We start from the raw sequence: 20,117 nt of genomic DNA, 5'->3' as shown, positions 1-20,117 counted from the left end.
AAAGAGTTCATCTGTTTCTAAGTCAACTCTAGTAACATCCACTAGATTTTTGACCAAGAGATCCCTTTGTCTTTCCAACTCCTCATCATCATAGATTTCATCAACCAATAGGTCCATGAGGTTGTTTACTACTTCTTCCCCTAAAAAATTGGCAATGATTTTAACTTCCCTAGCCACTCGATCATTCTCAGATTCTACAATTGGATCAGAAACAACCTTCAAAGATGGAGGGCAAACCTCTGCCTCCTCAAAGCCCTCCATACTTGAGACTAGAGAGATTGGTTGACCCTGTAAGGATGCTAATCCTGGATCTATGGAAAGCCTATCTAGCTCTATTGATTACTTAGGGGCAATTAGTTCCATTAAAGGGGGAGACCCCAAGGGACGGAGCCTCTCTGGTGGAATGAGAGAGCTAGATGATGACATATTTGTCAGGTCGAGCTGCTCTTTTGGGGGGATAACCTCATTGATTTCATCATCTTCCAAATCTTGATCCCCCAGAAGAGAGTCAGTTATAGGTGAATTTATAGTTAGTCGTGAAGGAAGAGGGGAGCGAGAGGGCTTAACAAAGGAGCTATGAGGATATAGGTTCGAGGTAAGCTAATTAGGGTTAATATCAATCTTATAGCCCTCTAGGGTAAAACCCCCTCCTTCCACGAATCTGAATGGAGCGCCATTAGACTTGAGCAACAATATAGGGAAAGGTTTCTCGGAGGGAATCTTCCTTGGCATAGAATCTTCGAAAGGACCATTATAAAAGGGTAATTCTAGGGTTAAACAAGATTTATCACATTTCAGAGTTATAGGCTCTAAATATTTGATGTTAATATTCATATTGATGATTAAGAGCTGGTTAAAGAAGCTTAGGGCTGATTTTTTGACTTCTACAAATTTGCCTATTTTGCTGCCTATTATTCTTAAAAATTCATTATTGCACAATTCTACAGGGAATTTATCAAGTGAAATTGCTCTATTAACCATGTAGGAATTGAATTGAGATGGGAGAAAGAGAGGTTGCCATTCCTAGCAATCAAACCCTAGACCTTAAATTTTAATATATCCTCATTAAGTAATGAATTTCTAAGATTCTGATTACCACATTCAATAGCTAAGAAATTATCAGGAAGGATGTCAATTTTTACCTGGTTATTGAAGGAAGATGACACCCAGTTAGCAATTTGTTTCGACGGGATCCCCCAGCCTTTCCACCGAGCAAAGATCATTCTATCGCTGCAATGCATTTGATACCTAGCCTGGGTATAATTATCAATTTCAATGACCAACATGTTAGGAGAAGCTAGGAATTTGAAGGTAGATCCAACATAGGGTGCTTAATTTCCTTAGAATTGTGATGGCCGGAGGTTTCCATATCCTCTAATAGTTTGCCCAGAGATTTTTGTGGAGGAATGTAGCGAGCAAAGGAACTCTTTGGCTGGTTAGGTTTTACAAAACCCTCCGCCCGACAATGATTGGAAATCCTTTTGAGGTCATTTGGTTGCGCTAATGCCTTTCTGCAGCTAACCAAATGCCAATCTTGATCCTAGCCCTTGTAAAGAGGAGGGGGAGCCCTAGCCACATTAACCAAAGAGTATTTTGTTTTTGCAAAGAAGGCCTCTTGATCGCGGGTCCGTGAAATGACCCTACCAAGATCCTCAGTCCCGGAGTTATTAGCCAAAACAACGAATCGATTAGCAGAACCTCTGTAATTTCCCTGTGGCGGATAAGAGCACTCAAAAGAGGATGTTGATGCATTGCATCTCTTTTTCGCACGCAGAGACATATTTTTTCGCATAATTATTATTTTCACGACAATACCACTTTTTATAGGCATGAATGCCATAATATTTTAATGGAAGATGTCTCCCTTTTTTTCCTACATTAATCTCTCCGATGCCCTTGGCCATTCTTATTTAATCCCTTGTCCTGTGTTTGGTGCTTGATAGCTTCTCCAATAAATTGTTTTGGTGTCGTGCCCTTCTACTCATGCGTTTTTTTCCTTCAATGCTTTGCTTTTTTTTTTTTTTAATTGCTTCCTTCCCTTATGCATTCGATGGATTTAGCATTTATCATCTATTATTTTTATTTGCACCCTTTCCCAAATGTTATAAATTTAATTATATATATATATATATATATATATATATATATTTATTTCTGCTTATTTATTTATATATTTTAATTTATGTTAATATTTATATTTTATTATTGTTCATCATTTAATATATTTATTATATGTATTCAATTCATTTAATTATACTTTGGTAAATTTATTATTATTTAACGTTTTTATTTAACAAAGACATAGTTAGGACATTATCAATGTGTTGGGTGAAAAATTTGTAAACTTGTAAAGGGTTACAAAAAAAGTGTTTCATGCTAGCACTCAGGATAATATCGCTTAGATGGTAAGATACACTCCATCCTAATTATAAGGGAATACTCCCTCTTTCTACTGCAATTATTCTAATTTCTTCTACCTCCTAACTTTACACTAATCAAAGGTACAACAACAACTTAGTTCTCATTTTTCAGAACCAGATCCATCTAATTATCTTATAAGAATAGACTTTTTCCTTAATTTAAATAACTTGAAAACTTGCAGTAATAATTAAACTAATTATTTTGAAAAGTAAAGTGTCCATGAAATGGCAAAATCTCCCATTACTTTCCTCTTCTGAAAATGACTTAGGGATAGGAACTCAGACACCTAAGAATTCAAAGATTCTTTTTATGTATTATAACACCTATCAACCACTGCAACCCAAATATACTATTAGCTCAAAGACTGATAGATATATTAAAAGATATTCTACTCTAACTAGATAGTCTACGCAACACAAAGACTTCACTTTATATCTTTTTAAATTCAACTAGAGGGATACTTTTCAAAAGCACAAATAATTTAAGCAATATTATCTTAACCATATTCCATTATTGAATCTTCAAAGTAACTCAAAGATTACATGTAAAAATCCAAAGTTCTTCAATATCTATCACCAATAACTTTCACCAACTTTAATCAATTGAGAGCTTATGATATTAAATGACATAAGAACATCAATATCACACAAAGATTGAATTCAAAACAAATTTTGAATGCCAATCTTCAATCCTTCTTCATCAAATTTTAAATTCAGAAAAAGAACACAAAGTCTCAATTTGTTCTTCACTTGGGTAGAGTTTTGTAGCATTAAAAAAAGATGGAAAAAGATCCTTATTACAATAATAACCCTCATATATATAGAAGAAGGGTGTAGCATGAAAATAGGAAGATATAACTAAACTATGACTAAGTCAAAGAAGAGTTTGATTTGACTTAGGACTTGTGCACTCAGCAAGTGTACAAGAGAAATTACAAAAAGACACTTGAAGTGTCGCTGGATAAAACAAAAAGCCACTGGAGAACCACGAAAATGACTGTGTCACTTTCCTTAGGTAGAATTATTCTTCTGAAATTCCTCAAACTTCTGGAAAGCATGATTCATCTAAACTCCATCAGGTCCCTAGGTATTACTATTGATGATCTTGACCCTAGTAATAGAATCCTCCAAATCAGTACAACATTTCTTATGCTTCCTCATAATAGTATCTAGGAAATTTAGAATAAACTGAAGGTTAACCAGCTTATCTATCAAATATAAAGAGAAATCCTCTAACAGTTACAAACAAACTGAATTCTTTAATAACCTCATTTACTGTTAGCTCTTTCCCATCCTGGTCAAGGAACACACATGAAATTTATGAAGCATTTGCAACAATCTCTTCCTTCTTTTCAACACATTCCTGTAAAGCCTTCCTCCTATCCTTGACCAGATGCTAAAGAATATTCATTCTATGTTCTAAGGCTTCTCAATGTTCCACATACATGTGTCATGAAGGAATAACATTATTCTGTATGAGTCCATCAGGATCAAAATCTTGAAATTTCAACCAAGCCTCAAAATCTCTTTCTTGCATTTCGAGCTCCTGGGAGAAGACTTCTATGGTGCTACCTATTTCTGTCTTGATTGTATCAAGGTTGTTGACAATGGTACAAGTTGAACCTATGAGTCATGTGCCTTGACTAAACATATGATCTATCCATTCTTCCACAACTCTACTATGAGATGTTGCTTTCTCAGCTGTTTTAACAACCTGCTCATTCAAGGATGAAGTTATTGGTTCAACAGTATCAGAATACTTATTTACCTTGATTAATTTTGAAGTAAGTTGCTTGATCCTTGATTTGAGCTGATCTTTCTTGACCTTGTCATCATCATATTTGACAACAAGAGCTTCCAAAGCCGATATTGCATCGCCCAAAGCATAATCATGAGTCTATTTTCCCAGCTCAACTCTTTGTATAGTATAATCTATATCCTACACTTGATCAATAACTATATCTTGGGGAGGATTAGCAACCTCAACATACTCATTCTTATTCTTATCGACCTTAACTCTTGATAGGGTCTTATCCTTCTTGGTAGTCTTGGGTTTGATGAGGACAAGCTGACTAAAATCAAAATCTTTAGGGGAAACAACTTGCTTCTTCCTTTTTCTAGGCATTAGAAAACAACCAAGGTGGCAAGATAGAATCATCTTCCCCACCATCCACCACATCCTATGAGGGATTGATAGAGTCCTAAACGGTTGTATTCACAAAAGGAGAGGCTGTGGTGATCACATTGGTGGGATTTTATAATGAAGATTCATTTCGACCTAGGAGCCGACTCATTGATGAACTTATCAAAATCATCTAACATAGATGTAGACACTCAAGACAACGTGGGAAAAGCCGAGAAAAAATTCTCAATATTATCATGGGGTGTGTCTAGGGATAACTCACTATCACTTGTGGAATATATATGAATGACACTTAATGAAATGACACTTGCAAATATTGGAGGCTCAGGATCAGAAGTAGAGATAGGAACTTGCAAAGTAGATGTAGAAGAAGATACTTGGGGTAGAGGTTCATCTATTTGTGGAAACTCTTCTACATTCAACTCTTCTTGTTCCTAATCACCCTCTTTTTCATGAACTAACTCTTCATCAAGAAGTCCACCCTCCTCTTGTTCATTTGGTACATCCAATTTTGATATCTCCTTAACATTAGAGCTTGAAGGAACTTCTTGAGTTTTACCTTTCCTAGATCCAACTGTGAATTTTAATTTAGGAGCCTTTACCAGAGTAGCATGATCTTGTTTGTTCTTTGTTCTAGTATTTTATCTCTTTCCCATTGGGCCAATAATGTCATCATCAGAATCAGAGGAGAAAGGTTTTAAAGGAACACCATGGAAAGATAACCGAATGTTAGTATGCATGAGAATAGTCTAAAATTTTTCCTTTGATAGAAGTGCACTCCTTTTGCAAACACTAAATGAGAGGCAAAGGAGTAGAATAAACCTTGTTCTTCTCATATATTGGGTCCAAGATATCATTGTCTTCCTCCAAATATTTAGGAACATCAACAAGACCAAAGTTCTCAATTTTTTCAACTCTCAAGTGGCAATAATCAAGTTTCCTTATATCATGCTTGGACCTACAATTTGCCCAAATATCTTCTATTCGATGAATATGCACATATTTTTTATTTATTTTATTTCTCATCCCTCTATAGTCAAAGTCTTTCCTGGCTTTGAAAAATCTCATAGTGACTCATCTCATTCTCCATGACTCTGGCCTTGAAAATAGAATTGATAGAATATCTTCCAATGGAGATAGAGAATTTCAATCTTGTCTTGTGAGAACCTAATTGAGACTTGTGTACTGCATTCATCTAATGAGCAAGCCCCATTAGCACAATCTTGTTGGAAGGATATCTAGGGAGCATGAAGGGTTTACCATTGAAAGACCCAACCCTGATATAGGTGAAGGTTGGAAATTAAAGAAATATGCATCCATATTGATTGAGAACTTCCCATGCATGATCAAACACCCTCTTATTATATAGGTTTTTATCTATCATAACCATATAATAACCAAATAAATCATCATTAACTCTTTGAAATTGCTTATGACTTTCTTTCAAGACCAAATGGGTATAGTATTCATATACCTCAACTTACCTTCTGTCACCATTAGTAGTCAAGCTAGGAAACTATCTCATTGAAGCTGTAACGTACAACAAGTAAGAAGTCATTTTTAAATTATGAGTAGTAGGAACCTTGACAAGCTGCTCACCGATGGCATCACTGATTTGCTTTCCCCAAAATATCTTCCCCTTGTTTTGTCTGATCACATGGATATACTAATACATCCACTTATGGAAAGTATTAGAAGTGGGGATTCCTTTAACTCTACTTAAAAGAGTTATCAAGTCATTGTCTTCTTTAATGAAGTCACATCTGGGAAGAGTTTCCAGCCATCTTGCAATAGTCGGCCTTGGAGTTTTAAGCCAATTGTCATTTATATTACACCTACACTTGTCATAATTCCTATCAAAGTAGGCTATAACTGACTGTATAGTGATATCTGAAAATCTCTCAATACTTGGACATTTGAACATTGAATCATAGAACTCCTCATCAAGCCTGATTAAATTTTTTCCAGATTCATCCTTCACACTTCTACTTTCAGGATCAAAATGCTTCGCTACTACCATCACAAATTCAAGATCCTGTGCTGACATGGGAAAAATTGCAACTAAGTGTATACCACTATTGATAATAGCTTCCATATCCTTATATGAAGGTGGCTTCTTGATTCTTTTGAGAAATTCTTCTAGGTCAACATGACCTATCTCCGTATCTCTAATATGATCAATATTAGAAGTAACTTAAGAAGAAGGAAAAACTAGATGTAGGTCTTTCTTCTTGAATTTCATCCCTCTTTTGTTTGGAGATACATTTGTCATTATTATGATAAAAATACTGAAAAAAAAGAGAAATTCATTAGTATCAACATGATACACTTGATCAATTCATTTTTATTCATATGATTTGAACAACTTCTGATAATAGTTCTTTTGGGAAAAATAGGTTTTCCAAAAAAAACCTATTTTTAAATAACTTAATATTTCCAAAGTAAATGGAATGTAAAACACCATCTACGTGTATGCAAATAAATGAATTTCAAATAAAAATATTTGAAAAACTTCATTTATAAAATTGTAGAATGAAAAACATAATTAGGGTTTATTTAAAAAACAATCTAATTGCATTTGAAAAAATTCCCCAAAAGAGTGTAATTCGGGCGTATAAACCAGAATTACACTTATATGCAAATAAATGACCAAGTGTCGATCGGGTCTATAGACCCTCCGAACAATTAAAAAGAATGTATGCAATACAATGAAGGGTGGGCTTATAGACCCACCATGCATTTAAATGCAAAATAAAAATGGTGTTGGGCAGCGTGATAGACCTGACATACACCATGTCGTGGTGTATGGAGGGCCTATGTTCCCGGCAAGAACCACAGGGAGAGCATTGCAAATAAAATAAGGCACGGTGTTGGTTGGGGTCGCCGAACTGCCATACACCATGTAGTGGTGTATGATGGGCCTACGACCTTGCCAACACCACTCTAAAATAAGAAAAGGAAAGATGGTCTGGGTCGGGTCGAATATTTAAAAGTTTAGACTTAGGAAAATATAAAGGCGCTGGTTAAAAATAACTTAACGCCTAGGAAACACAATGGCCCCGCCAACAGTAACCGACCCTTGGCTTAAGTGAAAAAAGGTAATGAAGGAATATAAAAAAGCTTAGGTTTTTTCAACAAGACTTAATTGGAAATTAATAAACCCTAAACCTTGTGACACAGAATAGAGGGAAAAATTAATCCAAAGTGACCCATATTTTGACTAAGGCATGAATATTTTTGCACAGTAATTTTCAAGACTATCAGTGGCTCTGGTTGGGGACGTTCATTTGACTGGAATGAAGTGAGAATCCAGAATCTCAGGTGGAGCAGACCATTGCGGAGTAGACCAATAAGAAGTTACTTGGATAGGGCAACTCAAACAGAAAGGAAACTACTCTACTTATATACAAGACCTAAACTAATGCTCATAGAAAATAGCTACTTTAAGAAAAATAGATCTTTAAGAATTGTCCATGAACATGAAAGTCAAGAGTATCATGATAACTATTCCATTAGGCATAGAGTCAAAAAGGCTTACTCTACCCCAAGCTACTTGTGGCTTAAAAGTCAAACCACATGTGATGGTCCAAGGCCATCTGAAAAGGTCAGGCAATGCTTTCCTCTATCATAAATATAATTTTCCTTTGATTTCACCGAAACCAATATGATAACATAGTTGGAATGCCACGATTCAAACATGCTGGCATTTTTCATCCAACTACCCTACTTAAAATTATCATTGCAATAACTGTTGAACTCTAAAACTTGTGCAATGAATGAAATTTTAAAATACTGTGTGACCAAACATGTCATGCTCACTGAAAAACATACTTCCATGCTGAACACAACATGCATCATGAATCGAATCATTATCACACTCAAGATAGACATCTCCCTGCTGAAAAAGAATAGGCTCACATTTTGATATACAACTTGGAATATAGGCCTCATTCAAATCATTAGTTTTCTTATCAAAAGAGGAACTCTCAAAATAATCCACCCTCCCACTATCTACAATAAGAAAACTATCATCAAGAGAAGGAAAAAAATCACAACTGATCCTCTCATGCAACTATAAATCATCAAGCTGAAAAAAGATTTTGTCCTCTGGCTCTGAGTCCTATTTGATGTCATTCATATCAAAAACTTGGATACATGTTGAATGATCACATTCACTTTTGCATGATCCCTCATATGCATGAATTTTGTCTTCCCACTCACATAAAAATTCATTATTCTGGGGTTCAACACATTGGGTTGGGGGTTTGCATCTACTTGGTAAATTGGATTCATCATCAGACTCTCCCAACCCATCACCACTTTGATCATAGCCACCAAGAACCACTTCCCCCTCATGCACACCATCATTCTCACAAAGAGTGCCATTATTAGCATCCATACACATGCTGCTAAAAGAAAAAAACTGAGTTTATATCAGCATGTAAATCCTCATTATCAACACACATGTCAAAGTTGAAATCAAAGAATCCCATGCATTCAAACTCTTTGTCCTCTTGTATATTAGTTGGTTCCATCATGGGAAGGAAATTGACAGTAGATGCATTACTTAATGCATTGTAAGAGACAACCTCACTGCCAAAAACCAAATCAGTAGGGTGCATACGTTAATCACTCTTTCCATGTGCATATCTCAGGCTCTCTGCTATTAGCAAATTTGAGATTCCTTCACTAATGATATAACATGTGTCATCTTGCTCACTAACATGTCCCATACTGCTGTCCTCCTCAACTGAAAACCCATTGGATTCATGAGAGCAAGTGTTTGTTATGTTATGGGAGATTGCATATCCAAAAACCTTCTCAAAATTATAGTTACCATCCAGAGAAAAATTCTAACCTTGTAGACATTCAATTCCATTTAGGCTATCATGGCATTCATTTTCAGGTTCATGCTCTTCAACCATTTATTGCTCACACACATTGTCTTCTTCATGTTGATCATGTGATTGATTTTCAACAATATAGGGAGCATCATTATTAACCTATCCAATGTCATCATTTTCTTGCTCAACCTTGTCATTATAAACATGCAAACTTTCACCATCTAGGTGCATCTTAGATTTGACATCTTCAAATATGTCAATCCATGCAACCATCTGATCTATATTAGCTAGTTTCATTCTCCTTGTCCAATGAACAACATCAAGTTCATAGACTTGCAAAAATAAGTCTACCCACTCAGAATCTTGAAGCATGAAACTCATGGGAATACTTTGTAATGCCTTCAAGAATCTAGACAACAATGCATAAGGGTGCTCACCCACTTGTGTTTTTATGTCCAGATGAGCATTGACATACATCATTGGGTTCTCAACACAGGAGCTTTGTTCTTGCGCTATTTGGGGCCGATAAACTTGCTCATACTACTGAAAATTATAAGTTGGGACAACAAGGATACACGTTCTTTGAGATGTGCATTCAACACTTGACACATGTTGCTCTTGTGCACACATTGTATCCTCACATGTTAGAAAAATATGAGGACTAGGAGGTTTCTCATGACTGACTATATCATAGTTGTATCTCTCCAAAAACAACCTCCTCAAGCAATCCCATGAAGACACACTTTGTGTTTCTAAACATTCATACCAGTCCTTTGCACTATCTTTCAATGATCTCACAAAAAACTTCATGACTATATCTTCATTGAAAAGTTGATAGTCTTCAACAAACTCACAGAATAACTTGACATGGTGGAGTGCTAACTCAGACTGTTGTGCATGAAATAGAGGCGCTTGATCCTTAAACTCAATGGGGAAGGGATGTGGGTACCCTTCAATGTTGCTAAAATTTAAAGCTCTGTACTGCTTAGGGATGAAAACCCTTCTAGGTTGACCTTCCTCAAGTTGTTGATAACTCATTATACCAGGGACAACATTATGACCATACATCTTTCTTGCCATAACAAGCTTATTGTATATGGTAAAAATAGAAACAACAATATTGAAAGACTAAATGAATTCAACCACAAAACCCTATCCTAACAACAACAAAGATCCACCATAACATATGAATATTACCTAAGACAATGCAAATCAACAAAATCACAAAGATTATACCATCACATGTCCACTAGGGTTTGAATCTCCATTCTTCCTATGATAAGATTAAGAGGTGTAAAAGATAAATGGTCGGCTAGGATTAAAGGGTAGGTAGAGGAAATAAGAAAATAATAAGAGGGTAGGTAGTGTAGGAATCAAGAGATGAATGACATGTGTCATGGGTAGAAAGGGCCAATGAATTAATTAAATAAATAAAGATAATAGAGGAAGTGAGATCAATTAAATAAATAAAAGTATTTATTTAAATGAGGAAAGGCTAGAAGAGGATAAATGAATTAATTAAATAAATAAAAATTCATTTAATTAATAGAAGATTTAGGATAAAGTAATTAAATAAATAAAAAATATTTATTTAATTAGACATGACAATTTTAGGTGTCTACACTTATCATTCAAAATTTATAGTTACATATTTCTTGATTCTCTTTGTCAAAAAAATCTTAAGTAAAAGTAGAACATACATAAGACTAAAAAATCAAACTTACGACTTTTGAATGAACCTATTAAAAAGATTGGATACTTCTCCTAACATAAGCATATAACAGAAAAATGAAACTAAGAAGTATGCAAATCTGAAAACTAACTCTTTTCTATAAATGAATTTCATGAAAATACATTTGACTCATGAGAATCAAAATACCTGGAAATGTTGTAGTGGCTGCAAATTAGCTTTCTAGTTGGAAATATTGGTAGATCTGGAGCTACCTCCACATCTTCATTAGGTTCTTTGGTAGAGTCACCACCTCTTTGCAAAGGACAAATATTTGAACAACTGGAATTTCTTCACAGGTCAAATTTGTTCCAAAACCAGTAGTGCAACACCTCCTTATCATCATATGACATCATATGGATTCCATCCTCAACTTGTCAGGGTACTTCATCATAAGAGCTCAAATCTACTTCATCTCTACTGCAAATTCTTTGGTTCTTCTTCAGTTCTTCTTCAAATAATGCACACTGGTGCAGAGCTCTCAGAGTCACCACTCATAATTTGTGAGGTATTATATAGTAATAATGAAATATGGACAAATCTAGATAGACTTACATTGAAAGATGAATTACCACAGATTCTTTGGCAACATTTATGAGAATTGACTCAACTGACAAGGGATGAACTTAACAAGCTCGTGACTCTATAAGGAAAAATGATCTTCAATACTTCGTCCCCAGCAGAGTCACCATTTTTTTGGTTCCCAAATGGTTTTACACTGCAAGAGGCAGAAACCAAGTTCATCCTTCAAATATCTATGGAGAAGCCAACTCCAACTATTAAAATCCTCAAGAACTTGGACTAACTGACAAGGATTCTGCAAATCCTTCTACACTTTTGGCTCTACAAAACCCAAGAGGGTGATCCATTAGTGAATTTTATGATCTCTACACCATACTCACAGATTCACTAAAACAAATTAGATGATCTCATATGCAGGCTCAACAATAGGGAGAATTCTCAAGGATGGAAAATCCTTCAGTGATCCTCAACCTAATTGGAGCATGAGATGGGTAGAACACACAATAACATACATGAATTGAAAGTTGTTTTTGTATATGGTGAAAATGGATAACAATAATAACAATATTGAAAGGCTAAATGAATTCAACCACCAAACCCTAGCCTAACAATCAACAAAGATCCACCATAACATATGAAGATTACCTAAGACAATGCAAATCAAATGAAATCACAAAGATTATACCATCACATGTCCAATAGGGTTTTGATCTCCATTCTTCCTATCTCCATTGATCTTGCTTGATATATTTGCTCTCAGATTTTATATGCACAAGAGCTCAACAAAGAACGGAATGTGGTTGCAAGTAGGATCGTAGTGTAGTCAATTGCATAAAAGATGATTAGCATGCATGATTAGAATCATTGATTATAATGATTGATTAGGGTTTGATAATGAAGGAAGCATCTCCTTATATAGAAGACACTATATGAAATGGAGGGATAAGATTGAGAGGTGTAAAAGGAGGTTGGCTATGATTAGAGGGTAGGTAAAAGAAATAATAAAATAATGAAAGGGGTAGGTAGTGTATGAATTAAGAGATGAATGACATGTGTCATAGGTAGAAAAGGTTAATGAATTAATTAAATAAATAAAGATTTATTTAATTAATAGAAGAAGTGGGATAATTAAATAAATAAAATATTTATTTAATTTAGGAAAAAGGATAATTTAAATAAATAAATGTATTTATTTAAATGAGAAATAAGGCTAGAAGAGGATAAATGAATTAATTAAATAAATAAAGATTTATTTAATTAATAGAAGAATTAGGCTTAGATAATTAAATAAATAAAATATTTATTTAATTAGATTGGACAATTTTAGGTGTCTACATTTTGCCCCTCTTTGAGACAATGCGGCTTGTCACGTTGTTTCAAAGAAGATAAGATGAATTGATACAAAGTTGCCCCAAGATGGGAATGATATGCCCCCTCGAGAGATTGGATGAAAATGTCTGGAAAGATCACAGACAATCTCTCTATAAGAAAGAAAGGCTAGAATGGACTGACCGGATAAAGTGACAAAGTCACAAGACAAAGAAGACTAACTCGGGAAACGAAGGCGAGGGCTAGGAGTAGTCTATAAGATAGACCATGGGGGAAAATACATCCTCATTGTCATCTACACATCTACGAGAGCATATTGTGGAGCGAGAATAGAGCAAGAGCAGTCAGCAGCGATGGCTTTCACTCACAGATTCGACTGTGTTCGCCGATTCCAGAGGCCAGTAGAGGCAGGAGAGCCGGTGAGTACCACCAAACCTCCTCGTACTTTGACGCATTTAATTTTGTCATTAATGCATGTCGAATAGGGTAATAAATATGCTTAGACTAGGGTCCAAAAAGTGTCAAAAAATGTCCAGGTGCATCTGCGTAGAGCATAGGAACATCTGTGTCAAGAAGGCGCGTCTGTGTTTTTCAGGCGCGTCTATGCAGTCTTTGAGCGCGTTTATGTCATGTAAGCGCGTTTGCGTTTGAAAAGTATGAATTTGCATCTTCTAGGTCAAATCAGCAGTTCTGTGATGAACATATGTTGTCGATTGGATAAGCTACTGAGGGGATACACTCAAGCAGGTCCTCTAGGAAGACTAGGATAGATCAAGGCACTTTGTGATGAATAGTGAGTACCAAGATAGAGTACTTTGTGATGAACAAGGAGTACTAAAATATGAGCAGCACTTTGTGATGAACAGGGAGTGCAAATGTGAGTAACACTTTGTGATGAACAGTGAGTGTCACACACGTAGTACTTTGTGATGAACAGTGAGTACCACTAGTATAAATAACAACACTTTGTGATGAACAGTGAGTGTCACTAGGGTAGATAGCCATATGCATTTAGATAGCGAGTAGCATTTTGTGATAAACAGTGAATGCCACGATGACTGACATGATTGAGTTGCTTGACTGCAGGAGTATTTGCCGATGCTAGAGTCACGGGAGAGATTCCCGTCGACGCAGAGGTTGCGACCTGAGTTGTCGCTCAAGGACAGAGCTGCCATCGAGGAGATGGGACTGAGACATGTGCTGTATGTGCCTGAGTTTTGGGCAAACATGGGTTTGTTGACTGCGCTAGCTAAGAGATGGCACTCTGAGACATGCACGTTCCATTTGCCGATGGGTGAGATGACAGTCACCCTAGAGGATGTATATAGGATATTGAGGATACCGATCGATGGGGAGCTGATCCCCTACGATCGAAATGGCGACAGAGAGGCCCTGAGACGGGTGTTCCAGGACCCAGGACTGGAGATGAGGGTGGGACACATGGCATGGAATACCATGACATGGATAGGATTAGCACTACCAATAGTGTTGGCAGAAGTGATCAGTGAGTTCCTCTGTATCAGTTTTGTACCATTTTGTATAATGATGTAGACACTTGCGGGTGATTGTAGCCATATGATTTGACATCATTGTATCATGACACTTTATATATATATATGAGACGATGCATCTTTGCGGTAGCTATATGCATGTGTACCTATGTGATGAGATGTTCTTATGTGATGCTTATGATATGGATACAAATATGTATATGATGCAATGCAATATTTTTTTTTTTTGTTCGTTTATGTTTTATATGTGTATGCATGATGCAAATGTGAATGTAAGTAATGCAGATGAATATGATAATGCAAATGTAAATTGTGCTAACAGGTGTTGTGTGCAGGATGTGATGCAGTTGTGATATATATATGTATGTATGGAATGCTAACATGTGATAATGCAGGTGTAACTACATGAAATGCAAATGTTTTTGGCATGTCATTATACTCAGTCATGTGATAGCGGGCTACACGGACTTGAGAAGAACGATGGAAGTCAATCAAGAAAGAGGGATGGAAGATAGAAGATATGAAAGTGAAAGAGCTTCTTGTGTGTTATCATCATTGAGCTTTATTATGGCAACTAGGTTATGACAATCGAGGCATATGTTTGACCCAGAAAGTCATTGTACCTGTTTGCATGGAGATAAGACAGTCACAAACAAGGAATGCCCCGGTTCACACTAGACTCACAATGTCCTCATATCCTTGGACAAGTCATAGCATTACTAAGAGACAATCCACAGACAACAAATACAAATAGGTGACGATACCCCATCCTCGCCTTTCTAGTCAAAGACATCCTGGACATAGAATCTCTAGTTAGAGACATCCCGGAAAAGCTAAAAGACATGTCACCAAAAGATGAAATCAAAAGAAAACCAAGACTCAACACCAACATTCACTATAGTCCTCAAGTTTAGTGTCTCTTGTCACTTATATAAGTCTTAGTTGATTGTGGTCACAATGTTTACTTTCACAGAAAGGATAAATAGCACTGAACCATAATGTTGTCTGAGTCTGTTGAAAGATTTGATTTGTTGAAGCCCATTGTTGCTGTTGTGTCTCATCTGAAACTGACTGAATCCATGAAACTGATACTTTATTGCGGATCTGTGATGCAGGTGTTGCTTTATTACGGATTGTGCGTGGATAGACTAAAGGAAGCTGGAAGAAACTGTACTCCTCGAAACATGTGATGTTCTCAGTTCCACACCCATTACTAGACGTAGGATTTGCCTTAGCCATAGATAGGATCTGATTTATTATGGATGGAAAGGGAGGTTTATTATGAATGGCTAACCAATCTTGGGTAGATCAATAACAAGCCATGATGGGAATGGGTAAGTTTATTATGAATGAATAGGTTGTGAGTGTGTGCAAAGTGAAAGGATGAAAGAGAATCCTGAAGGAGGGAGGAGAAATGTCTCTATGCATGGCGCTGGTGACCCAGTTTTCACCATGGTACTTTCCCAAGGTGCCACCGAAGTGGTTTTCATCATTGGACGAAATTATTCCTCTTTACTTTTTTGATTTTTCAATGTTTTTTTGTGTCACAAGGTGCTTGTTTGCCAGGTTTTCACCAAGTAACGATTTTTTATGTTTTTATGATTTTTTTGTATTTTTGAAATTTTTTGATTTTTTTTGTGTTTTCAAATTAGGATACTCTGAAGAGCTATGTGTAAAACCTGCGAAGGTGCATGCTGTTGATAGGATCCTCCAAAGGTTCACCTTCTGTAGTTGAAAGCTGATATGCACCAGATCCATATGCTGCTGTAATGATGTAAGGACCAAGCCAATTTGGTTCAAACTTGCCCTTCTTCTCTTTGTCTTGTTGATTTTTAGGATTTTCTCTGAGAACTAAGTCACCTACCTCAAATGTGCGAGGCTTGACCTTGTGATTGTAGTTGCATTGTTCCTTGACTGAATGATGTGTAGCTTGATTGCATGTCTTCCTCGATGAAGGAACTGAGATAGAATTACTAGTGTGTGGACTACACAGGCCTGTATGCGTGTCACCTGAAGAAGTTTGGGCATTTCTGATAACAAAGTCCCTCAAGGAAGCTCCATTAAAGGTCCATGATGTATCGCCAGAAGGGAAATGATGTGTGGAATAAGTGGATGAGTTATGAAGGTTTATGACTGTGAAAAGAAGTGAAAGTAGGATAGCATGATGGAGACTTAGGATCAACAAGTATGCTTTTTGACTTAAAATTGTAGAACTTTTGCCCCCAGTTATTTTGATATTAGTGGAGATCAACTCTTTCTCTTTTTGCTTCATAGGATTTTTATCCTTTACTTTGATTTTTGTAGAGTCCAGTAGCTTTTGATTTTGATTTGGACTAAAGGACTTTTCTTTATTATTGACTTTTAGATTTTTCTTTTCAATGCTTGATTTTTGATCCCCAATGAGTGAGGGCTTTTGTGATTCTTGTTGATCCAAGTCTAGGAGCGGAGTGGAAATGGAATGAGTGGATGAAATGGTAAGGCTATGTGAGTTATCAAGAGGGTTGGCGATAGACTCAATAGATTCTTTGTTGGAACCACTCTTAGGACTATTGATATCAAGAGTTGCTTGCACTGCTAGAGGATATCTACATTTGAACTTAGTAGCGACAACACTAGGTGGTTCACACCTAATTCCTTGTAAATTGTTTATAGATTGTTCTTGTCGGCTGAATGTCTTAGGAGATAGTGGGAGCTGGTCAACATGAAATATATACTCACCACATCCTAGGTCTTTAAAATTGAACTTTTCTTTGATCTCTGCTTGTTTTGATGTAGAAGCTTTCAAGGATTCTGGATCCACATATGCTGAAGATGGAACAGCTTCTCGATTAACTGGGATTGTTATTTCTGATCGCGATCACAGATTGTTGCAATATATGATTGGATTTGGATCCGCTTTGATAGTCACTTCAACTCCATTGTGTGGAAACTTGATGCATCGATGATATGTAGAGGATACTGCGCTCATCTCATGAATCCATGGGCATCCTAGCAATATGTTGTATGTGAGATCCAGATCAAGTACTTGAAAAACCACATCCTTTGTAACTGGCCCAACACTGAGAGGTAAGGTGACTATGCCCTTGGATGAATGCTCTTCATCGTCATATGCCTTGATGGTGATTTTGTTTGTAGAATTCACAGCTTTACCAGAATATCCCAATTGTGTGATAGTGCTTAATGTGCAAATGTTTAGACCTGCTCCTCCATCTATCAGGACTCTTTTTATTCGATGTTTGTGTATGAAGGCTTCAATGTGTAATGGTGCATTATGTGGCTGACTTACAGAGGCATCATCTGCTTCTGTGAATGTAAGGGAGTGTGGAATGGAAAGGTATCCCACCATGGCTTGGAACTGGTCCACGTTTAGATTAGTAGGGATGGTAGTATCTCTCAAGATTTTGTCAAGAATGGCTTTATGTGCAGGAGATATGCGTAATAGTTAAGATGAGCGCGGGTGTCTTCCCTAGCTATTCTACAAGGTCATACTCAGGTTTGGTTGATGAAGAAGCGGTGTTTTTAGTTGGAGCACCTTGCAAAGTGAATTTACTTTGGCGAGTTGTAACATGACATTCAGAGGTAGGTTCCGAAGAAGATCCAACACCTTTTAGGACAATCTTGGGTCTCTGAGTAGAATTCTTAGACGCTTTGTCCTTGATGATAATAGTAGAGACGTAATTGTCCATCGATATGTGATTGATGGTTGAATCATAGTTGTAAGATTCTCTGGTATAGTTGGTTTGATCCTCTATGGCTTTAGCTTTTCCCTTGTCATGTTTTGGGAATGGTTCCTTAAACATCTCATGTTCTTGATTAGATGAATGTCCCTCAATCTCAATGTCACCTCTATCAATGAGATCTTGTATGATGTTCTTCAATCGATGACAATTTCCTGTCTTATGACCCTTGCTCTTATGAAATTCACAATATTCATCATCATTCCACCAATTTGGTTTAACCTTTGGTTCATATGGAGGAAAATCTGGAACTGTGATTACCTTGTTTGCCACAAGCTTCTTAAAAACTGACTCAAGTGGTTCTCCCAATGGAGTGTACTTCCTTCATGATCTGGAAGTTGTTTGAGTATTCACTTGATTGTTTGTAGAACTTGATCCAGAAAAGATGAATTTGGGTCGCACTATGTTGGCATCAACAACACCATCATTGACTGTGTTCTTGTTTTTATTCCAAAATCTTGGCTTGTCTTTTCCTTTAAAGTCATATTTGTTTTCCTTGAATATCTTGATGACTCCTTGTTCAATTAGGACCTTTTCTGTCACTAAGCCTTTTTCAATAATGTCCTTAAAGGTGGACAAACAAGCTTTCCTTAGATCATAGCCAATGTCTTTGTTAACATTCTGGGTGAACATTTCTACCATTTGTTTTTGTGGAATTTCACAAGAGCATCTGCTGGCTAGATTTCTCCATCTTTGTAAAAATGATGCAAAAGACTCTCCCTCTTTTTGCTTGGTGTTGCACAAAGTAGTGACTGATATGTCTATCTCTATGTTGTAGGAGAAATGTTGAATAAATGCCTCTGCTAAGTCAACCCATGACTTAATACCAGGTGGGAGTTGGGAGAACCATTCCATAGCTTGATCACCTAAGCTTTGTGGGAATAATCTCATCAAATATGTCTCTTCTGCTGCTACCTCAATGCAAGCTGTGAAAAATTGTCTTATGTGTGCCTTAGGATCCCCTTTTCCTCTATACTTATCAAATTTAGGCGTCACAAAATGTGTAGGAAAAGGAGGCATTGGAATGCTCTTGTCAAATGGATAAGGACATATGTCTCTCATTGTGTATGTTGGCTTTGGTGCATTTATGTCTTCCATTTTCTTTTGTTAGTCCCTGATTTGTTGTTCCAAACTGCTCTTAGGTGGAGATCGACTTCTTGGACCATACCCCATGCTGGAGGTACCCATTGGAGGAGGTGCATGTTGCATATATGGATGATATTGATCATACACATGTTCATATGGAGGAGGTCTATAGTGATGCTGCATATGTGGACCACTTGGTATAGATTCATGTTGAGGAACACCATATCTATTTTGTGCATGTATACCATACTCTACAGGCATGTCGTGTTCTATTGTATTGCCCCCAAATTTGACACGGGGTTTCCTTGTGTCCAAATTTTGAGCATGCCTTTGCATATCCCATTGCTTTGGTGGTTGATCCTTAGCATTGATATGTGATTGAGCATATTTTTCTCCATAAGATTTCCATAATGGTCTACGAAGGTGAGTATCATATGTTTGACCATGTGTATGTGGGACCTCTGGTTTTTGAAGCAAAGCTGATGGTGATTCAGGTACCATATGTGGTCCTCTATTACCTCCACTAATAGGTCTCCTTTGATCCATGTTGGAGTGAGGTTGTTGCAAAGGTTGATTTTCCATTATTTGAGACATGTCAAAATCCTGAGGTATCTTAGCTCCACTTTGTGCCATCATGTGTAAAAAGTATTGTCTATCCCTCCTCATTATTTCCTCAACCAATCGATTGAAATGGGGATTCATAATGGATTCTTCCACATCTGCTGAATGTACTAAAAAGTTGTCCATATTGTCATTGTGTATAGCATTGTTGTTTATAGTGTCCATGTTCTCAACA

The sequence above is a fragment of the Cryptomeria japonica genome, chromosome 3, assembly GCF_030272615.1.
Source record: "Cryptomeria japonica chromosome 3, Sugi_1.0, whole genome shotgun sequence".
Taxonomy (NCBI): domain Eukaryota; kingdom Viridiplantae; phylum Streptophyta; class Pinopsida; order Cupressales; family Cupressaceae; genus Cryptomeria; species Cryptomeria japonica.
The sequence above is the reverse complement of the archived record's forward strand: the minus strand, read 5'-3'. Positions refer to the sequence as shown.